A 14,604-nucleotide genomic window follows, 5' to 3' on the forward strand; every position below is an offset into this window, starting at 1 on the left:
CCCTCTGAAACAAGTCCAGTCTTTCTGAGCCCAGGTTTGGGGCATAGATGTTGAGGAGGCAGAAACTGAAGCCTTGGATTTGGGCTTTGACAGCCACAGCTCTGCCTGCCATGATCTCAGAGGTGGAGGTGATGGTAATGTCCAGGCCCAGAGAGATCAGAGCGGCCACACCTGCAGACAGGTTAGTGCCATGCGACAAGGTGTGATGGCCTCTCCACCACTGTGACACTAGTTCTCTTTTATTTTGGTCTCTCCCACCGTTTATATTTAAAGTTCCTATTTTTATTTTATCCATAGGAAATAAATAAATAAAGACAGGAAGTGACAGAGGTAGCAGTAGAAAAAAGATCACATTCATCATCATCATTATCATTCATTTATGCACTCTTAACCGTTTGGACCCTTTTCCTTTCTTTGTTCTTATTGTTTTTCTTAAAGCAGTTACATGTTTCCTTAATCTATAACGTTTTTTTTCATCCAAGATGTTGAGACCGACCATCTTTTGTAAATTTTTTACAGAATTTATAAATTTGTCCGGATCTGGAAAAAAATCAGTCATTTTTACAGATTGCCCAAAGGTTTCATCTAAAAAAACTGGCAATATCCTCTAGTGTGTGCATGTCACCACTGTACTGTGAGTCTGCTACAGACAGACAGTCCGATTCTGAATCACACTCCATCTCATCTTCCTCCTCACCCTCAGTCACACCTGCCTCCCCCCTTCTCACCTCTGCACCAGCAGCCAGACTTTGGTCAGACTCTGGTACCTGTCCACCACCACTGTGTCCCCCACTGACCTCCTCTGCTACTGTCTGGACCTCCTCTGCTCCTCCTGGGGTTTTTTCTGAAACAGCCGAGCTGTCTTCAGCTGCTGCCTCAGCTGCTGTCTCAGCTGGCTGCTCCTCAGTCTGTCTCTTGGAGGTTTCTCCTCCATCAGACTCTATCAGAGGGGCAGGGTTGCCCCGCCGTTTAGCGGCGGCAGCCGCCGCCTCATCTCCGGAAACCACGGAGGTGTGGGAGCTTCCCTCAGCGGGCCTGTGAGGACAGGCGACCCGCTTGTGCCCCACATCCCCGCATTCGAAACATTTTAAGTTCCCCGTGCTAGCATACACCATGTACAATCCGTCACCATTTTTAAATGATACGTCAAGTGTTTGTGACGGACAGGTGAGGAACATGAACACCTGCCTGCGGAACGACTGGACGTGTCTAAGTTTATCACTCTTGCAGACTAAACCCACTGTTTTGAACCCGCTCGCCATTTTACCGAAGCGCTGCAGCTCCTGCTCAAGCGCCTCATTGGGGATGAACGGTGGAACACCGGAGACGGTGACCCGTGTGGAGGGCACGGCGAGCGGGGACACCTGCAGGTACAACCCGTTCACCGTCACACCACTCGCCAACAAATCGGCCACCATTCTCTCCTCTTTAACAAAGACCACTACTCCTTTGTTCATTCTAGAGGCGTGGGACAGGTTGGCGTGCCCAACCTGATCTCCCACAGCCAGGAGAACTTCCTCCACCGGCACTGCCGGGTCCGGCTGAATCCGCACCCCGTGCCGGATTGAGAGGGAAAGCATCCCCGAGGACGCCATCCCTGCCGTGAAACACGGCTAACCCTCCACCAAAACACACCAAAAAAAAGAAAACCTACACTTAACTACGCAGACAAAAACCACAAATACTCAAATCACAATCACACAAAAAAAAAGAGAAAAACAGTTAGAAAATGCTTTCAAACTCACCACGCGCTCTCCAGACTAACTCCCAGCATGCACTCAGACAGGAAGGGAGAAAGAAAGAAAGAAAGAAAGAAAGAAAGAAAGAAAGAAAGAAAGAAAGAAAGAAAGAAAGAAAGAAAGAAAGAAAGAAAGAAAGAAAGAAAGAAAGAAAGAAAGAAAGAAAGAAAGAAAGAAAGAAAGAAAGAAAGAAAGAAAGAAAGAAAGAAAGAAAGAGTTCATGTCACTGACATGAGACTTTTTAGCTTACAACACTTGTATTGGTTATAGACATTTAAATACATAGTTGTGCCATTTGTGTTAATAAAGAAAGTTCCACGTGGATTTGTATTTCATGCAGAAGTACAGTGGTTCAATCCCCCAGTGTGTCCAAATTGTCACAGTGCTGAATTGTCTTTGGGAAAGACATTGAACCCCACATTGCTCCTAATATGATCATCCCACTGTAACTGTTGAGAAAAAGAGCTGTATAGTGTATATATGTATAGTATACATAAAGTAATTAAGTTACTGTGGGAATCAGCAAATGAGAAACACATATAAAGCGCATAGCAGAACAAGGACAGGATTTAAAAAGATGCTGTATAAGTGCAGTACATATATGTTAGTTGCCTAACAGAACAGATTGCATTTAGTGAGCACAAAAGAGGGCTGCAAAGTGGTGTAGTGGTTAGCACTGTCGCCTCACAGCTGGTTTGACTCCCAGTGTGGGAGTTGCATGTTCTCCCTGTGCATGTGTGGGTTCTCTCCATGTACTTCGGTGGCTTCATCCCACCGTCCAAAAACATGCATGTTAGATTAATTAGTGATTCTATATTGACACCATAGAAGTGAGTCTGCTTGTTTGTCTCTGTGTGGCCCTATGATGGACTGGCGACGTATGTAGGGTTTATCCCACCTCTTGCACAATGGCAGCTAGGGTAGGATTCAGCCCCCCCTTCACCCTAAATTAGATTAAGTTTAATTTTATTTAATTTTAATCGCCAGTCTATCACAGGGGTGTTGATACTCAGCTGTACTTATCTATGAAACCAGATGAAACCAATAGGTTGGTCAGACTACAAGCCTGTCTTAAAGACATAAAGACCTGAATTCAGACAAAACTGAAGTTGTTCTCTTTGGACCTGAGCGCTTCAGGGAGAAATTGTCTAGTTATATAGTTACTCTAGATGGTATTTCCTTGGCTTCTAGTTCTACAGTGAGGAACCTTTGAGTTATTTTTGACCAGAATTCATAATTTGACAGCACATATAAAACTGGTTTCTAGGACTGCCTACTTTCACCTTCGTAATATTGCTAAAATCAGGAACATCCTGTCTCAGAGGTTCATGCATTTGTTACTTCAAGATTGGACTACTGTAATTCCTTATTATTGGGCTGTCCCACATATTCTCTGAAAAGCCTCCAGCTGATCCAAAATGCTGCAGCCAGAGTTCTGATGAGATCAGGAGAGATCATGTTTCTCCAGTTTTAGCTTCTCTTCATTGGCTCCCTGTTAAATTCAGAATAGAATTTAAGATTCTTCTCCTCACATATAAAGCTCTTAATGACCGAGCTCCATCATATCTTAAAGATCTCATTGTAAGATATTTTCCTAACAGAGCACTTCGCTCCCAAACTGCAGGTTTACTTGTTGTTCCCAGAGTTTCTAAAAGTAGAATGGGAGGCAGAGCCTTCAGTTATCAGGCCCCTCTCTTGTGGAATAAGCTGCCAGTAAATGTCCGGGAAGCAGACACCCTTTCCACTTTTAAGATTAGGCTTAAAACTTTCCTTTTTGATAAAGCTTATAGTTAGGGATGGCTCAGGTAATCCTGAACCATCCCATAATTAAGCTGCTATAGGCTTAGACAGCTGGGGGACCTCATCTGTCACACCTTTCCTCACTTTGCTCTCTTTTTCCCCCTGTTTAATTTCTCAAATGATATTATGTACATGTGACATTATTGTGGTTATTAACTTGTGTTTCCCTGTTCCCACAGATATCCTTTGAATGGTGTTATGGTGTTTTCCCCCCCTCTTTTCCCTCTTTTCTGTCTTCTCAAACCCCAGCTGGTCGAGGCGGATGGCCACCCTTCCTGAGTCTGGTTCTGCCAGAGGTTTCTTCCTGTTAAAAGGGAGTCATTCCTTTCCACAGTCGCCACAGGCACGCTCAGGACGGGAGATTGGACTGAAGACAAGTTTCGGTGCAATCTGTTGGTTTCCTTAGCTAGGATATTATTTTTTCAATTGGCTCTATATGAATGAATTGGATTATGATTACAATTAATTGAATTCCAATTGGCTTGAATTGGACTATATTATTTAAGTGCCTTGAGATGACAATCGTTGTAATTTGGTGCTATATAAATAAAACTGAATTGAGTTGAGTAATAAACAGTATTACTCTATTATATCCTTAGCATTTTTCCTACCCTCTGTGAAATTAAATTTTTGTACAAGGTAAGCAAACTAATAATGCTGAGGTTTTAGCTAAAACACTGACTCAGCCCCAGATTAGCAGAGCCATTAGCATGGTCGTATCCCTTACATATATATTTCTGTAACCGCACAACTTCTATTTGAAGTCCAGACTTTTTAAACCTTCTTCTTGCAGCTTTTACATTTATATTCAGTCATGGATGCTTAGGCACGTCAGCAGACCCCACAGGGCTAAGACATATTTAAAGTTTAACAGGTTCTTCAATTGGAATTCACAATACCAGTAGTAATAATGCAGTATTGAAAAATATAAATTTTTAAAAATACTATAATCAAAATCCAGCATAAATGGGACACAGAATAAGGAGGGAATACTAATTTAAACAGAAATTTTGAGTTGTGATAGACACTGCTGGAATATGCTGGATAAAAAAAATATTAGGCTACATCTAATAATATATAAACAAGTGAGAAAGCAAAGCAAAAGAAACAGAAACAGAACTCTTTCTCTGGTGTGGAGAGTGAATGTCTTTAGGTGAGGAGATGTGGAGTTGTAAGGAGTGTAATGTATCTCTATCCGGTAGATTTGAACCACTAAAACATATCACACTACAGCACCGTCGTAGGCAGTGCTACCCATGCCCACACACAAAGTGCCCGTGTACTTTGAAGACATGGAATGCTCTTCACATTCATTTAAGTAGAGTTTAACAATTTTTGTGTTGTTGCTTGTGTAAAATATTGTTGCACTGTCATTCGATTTGTGTTACTATCAGTGCATTGTTAGTCATTGACTAATTTGGAAAGTACAATTTTATGGCAATATCTACCGTTTGTCTTATGTTTCTTTCTACCCTTGACAGCAAGCGGTCTGTAGACTTTGTTGAAACTTACAGTTACTATTCACTGTAAACCTTAAAGTGTTAACACTCAAATTGTATTCTTTGAATGACCTTAATTAAATCATGGAAAGTATTTCCATGTGATTAAAAGGCTTTTTTTCAGCATTAAGCAATTCTGTTGGGCCAGCTTATATTATTTGGGTTGGATCAACTTAATATACTGATGTAATTTTACTACTGTCAAATTAGTAGGTCCAATACTGTTATATTTAGTCAGTCTCAGCCCTAGGAAAAAAGTTAAATCAATCCTAATGAATTAATTGACCCAACACAATTAAATTGAGTTGGACCCAAACCTAGTAAATAACTGCTTCAATCAACCCTCACAAATGAAGTTGAATCCATGCAAGTGCATCGAGTTTGACTAACAAAATTGATTAATGCTGAAAGAAAGTCATTTAATCATGTGGAAATACTTGACGGACTTCTGGATCATTTCAACTTGAAAACTTTGAATGTAATGGAAGCTGTTGCACTGATAAGAATCAAGAGCAGCTTGAGCAAACAGAAAACACCATGGAGAAACACCACTACGGTCAAAAAACGGAATGCAGGAAAGCGGTGGAGGAAAACAAAGCTTCAAATTCACTATGAGCTGTACAAACAAAGCCTGCGTAGTTCTAACAATGAGCTGTGCAAGGCCAGAGAGCTCCATTTATCTGAACTGATTAATAAGAATGGCAACAATTCTCCAACTCTGTTTGCTGTGGTTGAAACACTCACAAATCCTCCTAAACAGTTAAACTCACACCTCCTCTCCACTGAGAAATACAACGAATATGTCAACTGTTTCTGCGAAAAAATCAAAACAATTAGACAAAACATTCACGCCACACAGACCAACAAGAAAACTAATTTGTGTCTAAAACCTAGAACTAACTCTTACGTTATGTCACAATTTGATATTGTTGATTTAAAAATCCTGAAGGAAACAGTTCGGCATCTGAAATCAACAACTTGCACTCTGGACATAATACTGTCTGACTTTTTAAAAACTGTTTTTACCTCAGTAGAAAGTGATCTCCTACTAGTTAATAGTAGGATAACAGCTCAAATAATAGTTAACAGCTCACTGGCATCAGGCATTTTCCCAAGTGACGAAAGACAGCTGCCATTAAGCCACTCCTAAAGAAGAGAACTCTCGACGCCTCTGTGATGAACAACTACAGACCTGTCTCTAACCTCTCTTTTATATCCAAGATCATTGAGAAAGTTGTATTTAACCAGCTCAATGACTTTCTGAATGAAAGTGGAAGTCTCGATAACTTTCAATCAGGCTTCCGACGTCATCACAGCACTGAAACAGCTCTGGTCAAAGTGTTAAACAACATCAGGTTTAATACTGATTCTGGTTATGTTTCAGTCCTGGTTCTGTTGGATCTCAGTGCTGTGTTTGATACTGCAGATCACAGAATCCTGTTGCACAGGCTGGAAAACTGGGTTTGACTTTCTGGAGCGGTCCTTAACTGGTTCAGGTCCTATTTAGAAGGCCGGAGTTATTTTGTTACAATTGGCAGCTATGAATCTGAGCGAGTGGCCATGACTTGTGGAGTCCCCCAGGGGTCAATTCTTGGACCTCTTCTGTTTAACTTGTATATGCTCCCTTTGGGTCAGATATTGCAGAACTTTAACATCAGTTATCACAGTTATGCAGACTAGAGTAATACCAAAATAAGTAAGCACGATACTATACCAGACAAAGTATCACGGTTCCGGGTATTATCGCGATACAGCAGCCTTTTTTTAATTATTATCATTTTTATGAACTGCAATGTATTTGTACAAGTTATAAATACTTATTAATTACGTATGTTGTTATGTGCATGATAAACATAATACTAATATAAATAATGGACCGAGGATAACAAATCCACTGTCTTTAAAAAAAAATCTATTTGACTATAATGCTTCTTCTCCAACATAATAAAACATAGAGGACAAAATACAATAAACAGGAACAGATTCCCTGTGAAAACTATATTTTTATGTATTTTCTTGGTGCTTTTACATCTTTTAACTCTTCATTCTTCAGCCTGTACACGGAGCATATAGCCTAATATTAGCCAATTAGAAAATAAACAGGAAATTCGACATATAAAGCTGGGTGACGACACTGCAGGTGTTTTATGAGGTTGGACGTGTTGCCTCTGGCTCCAATAGCTCAGTGGCAGCGCCTGCGCAGTGGACGGCCATTTCTATTGCATTACCGTCTGTGCCTCGTTTAAACCCAAAATAATTCCAAATGTGGCTTTTGGAGTTTGTTTTTAGTGGTGCCACTAGCACGCTGCAGCTGCTCGGGCCCGGTGCTTCTGCCATGGTGTGAGTGTGTGTGTGTGTGTGTGTGGTCTCCTGTTTGTGACCGCTATGCGCACGTCTGGGTGAGACGAATTTCTATCAAAGAAGAGCTGTCTACATGGAGTTCGTTCTGGCCGTCAGAAACACGAACAGCCAATCAGCTAACAGACGGGCAGACCCAGCATGCGGAAACAGCCTATCATATCCCAGAGGCCACCAGTAACAGGCCAACAGCCAATCATTCAGCAGCTGTGTAGTTCGGCTGCAGTGGTTGCCGTGTGGGTTTGTTTACAAGGGAGTAGCAAGCGGTGAGAAGCCGGGAGGATGGTCGAGGCGGCCGCGGTGTAGCGGAAACTGGCATCGTTAGTATAGTAATCCACGGTAGTACCGTCGTGTAGAATTTCTAGTGTAGTAGGAACCGTAATGATTTGGCACCGCGGGTACCGTGGGTATCGTGCAACTCTAACGCAGACGATACACAACTTTATGTGTCTCTGTCACCAGACAGCTGCAGCCCAGCAGATGTACTGTGTCAGTGTCTGGAGGAAATAAACTCCTGGATGAGAGAGAATTTTCTACAATTAAATTAAGACAAAACTGAGATCATTCTGTTTGGTAGCAAAGACAAGAGGGTCAGCATTGGTAAATACCTTGAGACTCTGGCCCTTACAATCACTGACCAAGTTCGTAACCTTGGAGTGTTGATAGACTCAGATCTGACTTTCAGCAGCCACATCAAAGCTGTCACCAAGGCAGCTTTTTACCAACTCAGAAACATCAACAGAATTAAAGGTTTTCTCTCCCAAAAAGACCAGGAGAAACTCATCCATGCATTAATTTCCAGCAAACTCTTTTAACTGGACTTACCAAAAAAAGCATTAAACATCTGCAGCTCATCCAGAATGCTGCTGCTAGAGTGTTAACCAGGACTAAGAGATCTGGACACACCACACCAGTTTTAAAATCTTTACACTGGCTTCCAGTCAGTCACAGAATAGATTTTAAAAGCCTACTGATGGTTTACATATACCAGAACGGTTTAGGTCCAAAATACATCTGTGATATGTTCAGAGAATATAAACCCAGCAGAGCTCTTAGATCCAAGGACTCAGGTCAGCTGGTCCAGTCCAGAGTCCAGACTAAAAATGGAGAAGCAGCATTTAGCTGCTATGCTGCAAACAAGTGGAACAAACTGCCAGTGGAGATTAAACTGTCACCAAATGGAGACATTTTTAAATCCAGGTTAAAAACATTTATTTTCTCGTGTGTCTGTGCATGAAATCTGCACGATATCTTTTAACTTATCTAAACTGTCGCTTGTTTTTATTCATTTTAATTATTTTATTAATATCTATTCTATTTATATTCTTTTACGTATTTTCAATGCTTCTTCCACTCCTCGCTGCAATGGTTTTATTTTATGTAAAGCACTTTGAATTGTTTTGTACATGAAATGTGCTGTAAAAATAAATTTGATTTGATTTTATACACTATGAGTATGGATTTCTGCTTTGAATCTATAGAGTACCACCTTCAGCCTCAGAAAGGTGAGGTCAGACAGCCCACATGTTCCACTCAGAAGCCTGGAGGAACCAATAACTGAATAGTCAACTAGACTAGAAAAGTGCTACAAAAATGCAATTTTTAACATTTTTAATGCAATGCAAAATCTATTTACCAAACTACAGGTAGAGGTCTCAACAGAAGTATACCACCACAATTTTTAATGCATCATAAAACACTATTTAGAGGGATTACATTTGTGTGAAATTTTCATGTAGCAGGGGCTCAGGAAGTCGAGTTGTCATCTGCCTATTTAAAGGTTGTTTCAACAATTGTCTTCTACAGTTTTACATGTGGAGCGGAGTTTGAATCCCACACTGCCTTTAATGCATTCATGTGACTGTGTGTATGACAGAGAAAAAACACTACGATGTATGGGTGTGTGTGAACGGGTACTGTGGTCATAAAAAAAAAATAAAACCAGATATTGTTCCTTGCAATATAAATTCAGAATTTCTAGGAATATAAAGCTAAGTCTGCCTTTAAGGGTCACTATAATGCACAACATGAGTATTAATGCATTATGTGAACATGATGACATGAAACTGTGATTGTTTGAGAGATGGTTATAGCAAAAATAAATTTTCTACTGCTGCAACCTTATTGCATATACATGCTGCTAGACTCTCAATGTACCACATTCTAAAGGTTTACAGGATTCAGATCAGTTCACTATGGAAATCCACTTTTTATAAACATAACAATGAATTGCTTGAATATGGATCAACAATTGTTGATGGATTTCAACTTCAATATTTGAAAGTGTTGACATAGACAAAAGTGTTGATAAAAAAAAAGATCTCTAAAGTGGGACAGTCTTTCAAAAACAAAGTACATTTCTTGCTCTAATCAGTAAAACTAGATACCTACAAAATACAAGTTTGTGGGACAGAGGGAACTGTGTCATTATGGTATCATTGTGAGACAACTTTCAACTAAGTGGCTCTTCGTAGATTATTCATCGAAAAAAATGACACAAATACAAATATAAATCCATTTGTGCCATTCTCTGAATGAATGAATCTCCAACCTCTTAGCTTAAGTTCAAACTCTGGCAGATGTGATGGGAGTCAGGACCCCAACTTCTTCTCATGCTTCAGTCATTGGTGCAGGAGCTTGTTGCTTTCCATGGTACCACCACATATTAACAGCACTCCATCACATAATGCAGTGACCAGAAATTAAGCTCACTTCATGTTTCTTTATTGAAGATCTGGTGGGTACTGCTGAGGGATCTGCAGCACCCCCTATTGATAAGTAATTGTAACTACAAGACGAAAAGTTTACAAATCAATTTATTTGGACACGAGCATCCTATGAATAATAGTTTTTAACTAAAATTTTGAACTAACGCTTTCCGACTTCTTAAAATATTTTTTTTAAATTTTAGAAATAGCCTATTTCATTCATAGGCTCATTGCCATTTACTGCATATAACCTTCTGTTTCAGCCTTAAGTGTCAACATAAATATTAAAATCAGTAAAATAATTAGTTAAAATATGTAAGCCTGTTGTATATTTATTAACAAACAAACTATTTGTTTTCCAAATAATCCTAGCCAGAAATGCTTAATATTTCTGTGGATTTTGAAGTGGTAGCCTTATGTTGTTTGCTTTTCAAAGACTATTGCATGCATGGTCAAATCAATGTTCTTATTTTACAAATAAGACTGTTTCTACTAACCCTATTAGTTACATTGTGACTCTCAGGTGCTTTATATGTTCACTGTCTTAATATTTGTATGATGGTAGTGGTGGATTATGATGAAACTTACTGGCTGTCTCACAGTTTCCCATCTTACTAGTTAAAGAGCTTCACATGATGTCATCATATCAGTGGTATCAAATGGTTTTATGAGTTTTCTTTTCATCTAATTAAGTAGTTAATTTTACGATATCCTTTTTCTTCATGGATTAATAAAGTATCATTCAATTTAGTTAAACTGAAATTTTAAAAAACGTCATACTAATTGTCTACTTAAACTCCTAACCTTAATCATCTGTGAGTTAGAGCAAAGTAAAAAAATAAGGTATATTCAGAGGCAAATTGAAAAGTGACGCTGAAAAAATTGAAGGCTCAAACTAGCAATTTCTTGCATTAGTCAAGCAGCCCTGCTGCTGCTCTCCATTTTTTAGCAACTGAATCAACAGTATGTAACATATGTACAATGATATGAAGAAGTTTGTTGGACGTGAATGACAGTATTATGCAATCATAAATGGCAGGTAAACGTAAAATGTCAATTAGATGCAATTCCGCATGAAGAAAAGGAAATGAGTGTGGACACATTGACACCATGCAATTTCTAGTTCACAGTTTGATTTTTGATGGTTAGTAAAATATTTTGATGGCTGGTTAAAAAAAAACAAAAAACTGATAAATCTGCTCCGGTGGTGCCCATGTTTCAGTATTTCAGCTGCTCATTAGACTGTATCATTTACAGAGAATAATTCAGAGATCATAAAAAAAAAGATGGAGGAGGTGGGGGTGATAAGTGTAGTTAGTGGTTAGTTTATTATGAGAGCAGGTATTCTCAGAAAAGCAGAATTTTTAAGAGCTTCTTGAAGGTAGAGAGGGGCACGCCTGCTCTGGTAGCACTTGATGGGTCATGCCACCAACTGTGGTCCATGGACAAGAATAGTCTGGAGTGCCACGCTCGTGGGGGTGGCAGCAGACGATGTTCCTTGGAGGAACGAAGGAGCCGAGGGGTAACACGGGCCTGTATGAGAACACTGAGGTAGATGGCAGCAGACCCAGAAATCCCTTTGTGGGTTAGCATCAGTGATTTGAATTTGATGCGAATAACTACAGGAAGCCAGGGTAGCTCAATGAACAGAGGGGGGACGTGCCATTTTCAGGAGATCAAATACCTGACGTGCTACCACGTTCTTGACCATATGTAGCAGTTTTATCAGGAGAGGAGGGAGGCCTGTTAAGAGGGTGTTGAATTAGTCAAGGCGAGAAATGACTATGGTTTGTACCAGGAGCTGTGTAGCCTTTTGTGTCAGGAACAGCCTGATCTTTCTTATGTTGAATTGTGCATAGCAGCCTGACCAAGCAACAGAGGCCACATGCTCAGAGTGGGTCAATTGGTCAACAATCACGACACTGAAGTCCCTTGCAACCTGAGAAGGAACGAGTGATAAACAGTCTATTTTGACAGAGATGATGGGATGTATGGTTTGCTTGGCAGGAAGCGGTTGAGTTGGAGGTGGTGCTCTCATATCCAAGCAGATATGTCAATAAGACAGTCTGAGATTTGCACAGAGACCATGGAGTCGCCTGGTAGAAATGACAGATAGAGTTGAGTATCGTCTGCGTAGAAGTGATATAAGAATTAAAGTGAACTTGTTCAATTTGGAACTGTGAACTTAGTTCAGAATTTTAAATGGTTAAGCATGAACACAACACAAACTAATTCAGTTTTATTATGTTTGAACTGAACTTTGAACTAGTTCTTGTGAATTGTAAACTTTATTGACCCTGGATATTGTCTGACTTGTCAGCTGGTAAGCAACATAAAGTAGATTTGGAACATGCAGTAGATGAGTGAGATTGTGCATATCAAGACAAGCCTAGCTGATTTTGGTTGTTTTTTAACATCTCCACTTAAGGTTTATGTGCCAAAATCTAACTAAAGATCAAAAGACAGCTAAAGTTAACAGTTTTAGAACACTAAAAATTAGGTTTAAAATTAAATCAAAAGTACTAACATGAACAAGCCTCGTGGATGACAATCATATTTGAAAGTCTCCAGGTACGTCCTACAGATACAAACCTTTTCAGTTAGTACTGGTGAACACTTCTTTTCTAATAGTTCCATAAAATGAAGCTCATTTGTAAGTTCAATAAGAAAGACCTGTTTCCTCATGTCCACCCTCATTCCCTGGTGTTGGGGCTTTTCATCCTGCTACACTGTCAGACTCATCCAATTCTTAATTATGTCACCAGGACTCTTGTCCAATAGTCTTTCTGCCCTCCACTTTTGAGCCATTCAGTGTCACGGAACACAAATCAACAGATAAGGTTTTGTGACAGTTGTGTTGGTGATCCTCATCTGCTTATCTTATCTTTGGGTTAAATTCAGCTTTTGTTTGACCAAGGTTTGTACTTTTTGGACTTGCCATTCAGTGTCACTGATGAGCATGGGGCCTTCAGCATCCCACAACACTTTATTTGTCTCTTCTCAGAAAAACACCTGAAGCCAAAGATTCCTCTCATTGTCAAAGAGAGTTATTTGAAGTGATGCATGTGGGTTTTGAGTCAGGACTCTGCTGCAGTTTCAGCTCTTAATCACTCTGTCCTGACAGTCATGCCTCTCTGTGACCACCTGGGGAGGCCGTTGAAGTCCAGCAGAACTCAACAGCAATCATTCAGTCTGTGATTTCCTGTTGTATGTGGTAATGATGTACCGATCCGTCTGTGTAGCTGCATGTTAAACTATCTGCTCGAACACACTGAGGCCTCTGGAACATCCGGCTAAGCTGTTGTACGACTCCAGGGTCGTTTCAAGGGATAAAGAAAATCAGAACAACCCTTTGAACCTATGCACTGCTGCCACAGACTGGTGCTGAGGGATTTTCTCGTGTGAAATGAAATGACCTGCTATTACAGACCGATGCAAATCCGAATGAACGTCGCATTGACGCGCTGAGCTAGCAAACACTGCGTAATGTGACTGCTGCATAAAGGGCTGATGCTCGGAGCCCCAGTCCGGATCAGAATGATGTCAGTGTTCGAGGAAGGCAACACATTAGTCCAGAACCAGCCAACAGTGATGCAACTGTGCAGGAGACTAATGAGCACGACAAAATACCGATTGCACCCCTCCATAGAAGATGCTCTGCCAACACACACTGCACAGTCCAAATGCCGTGAGACCCGATTAAAGATACACGATACACTTCCTTCAACACACGGCACAGTAATAGCATAGGAACTAAATACTGGAGATTGTATAAACGATGAGTTGATCAGTGTGCTAAGCAGTCCTACACAGAGCGAATTACTGCAAATAAAAAGCTCCACGTCTTACCGCATCAGTCCGGACTCCCAGCCTGTGCTCATCCATTTTTTGCTCGGGATGCGTTATGAGGCAGAGCTATAGTGGTTTCCCAATGACGACATCGAACATGTGCTAAAGGTAAATCTGCGCTATGCAGCTTATTGGTCAGAGTCCATGGATTTCTCCCCCCATGATTTTACAGCGCTGCTGGATTGCTGCGCATGGCCGCTGCGCCGTGCTCATCGATTTGACCGCAACACCAAGCCATCCTCTCCCTCTCTCTCCGCCTCCATTACGGCTACAGCGCTGACAGCATCGTGTTTTAAACCTCCACTCGGAGGTGTGTGTCCGCCTCTTTCCGTGGAACCAACGTAAATCCTGGAATGGTAAAAGGGAAAAATGTCCTTCCGTAAGAGCGGAATCTCCTCGGCTGAGTCATTGGCGCTTCTGCATAAACTGTACCACTGCTGCACGGTGTCGTTAATTATTATTAATTATCGTTTATTACAAAAAATGACCAAAAATCCGCCGTTTTGACTTCTTTGTTGTGGGAACATTAGTTGTCATAAACAGAGAAAAAACATTCAAAAATCCATTGAATGAATGAAATAATACCTGAAATGTCACTTTACAAAGTGATGTTTGGGAACATCGACTTTTAGTAAAGCGTGAAGTTTGAAG

The 14,604-nt window shown here is 40.5% G+C and overlaps 1 protein-coding gene across 1 annotated transcript in view; it reads right to left on the bottom strand.

Annotated features, from left to right (window-relative positions):
* Positions 1-14,268, bottom strand: part of ajm1 (apical junction component 1 homolog) — a 32,219-nt gene extending 17,951 nt beyond the window's left edge. Inside the window, exon 1 of the mRNA XM_072372447.1 lies at positions 13,954-14,268. The gene's annotated coding sequence lies outside the window, so the exon portion shown is untranslated. The remainder of the gene's footprint in view (positions 1-13,953) is intronic.
* Positions 14,269-14,604: the final 336 nt, after the last annotated feature.

This window comes from Leuresthes tenuis, unplaced genomic scaffold, assembly GCF_036924035.1.
Source record: "Leuresthes tenuis unplaced genomic scaffold, fLeuTen1.0.hap1 SCAF_19, whole genome shotgun sequence".
NCBI lineage: Eukaryota > Metazoa > Chordata > Actinopteri > Atheriniformes > Atherinopsidae > Leuresthes > Leuresthes tenuis.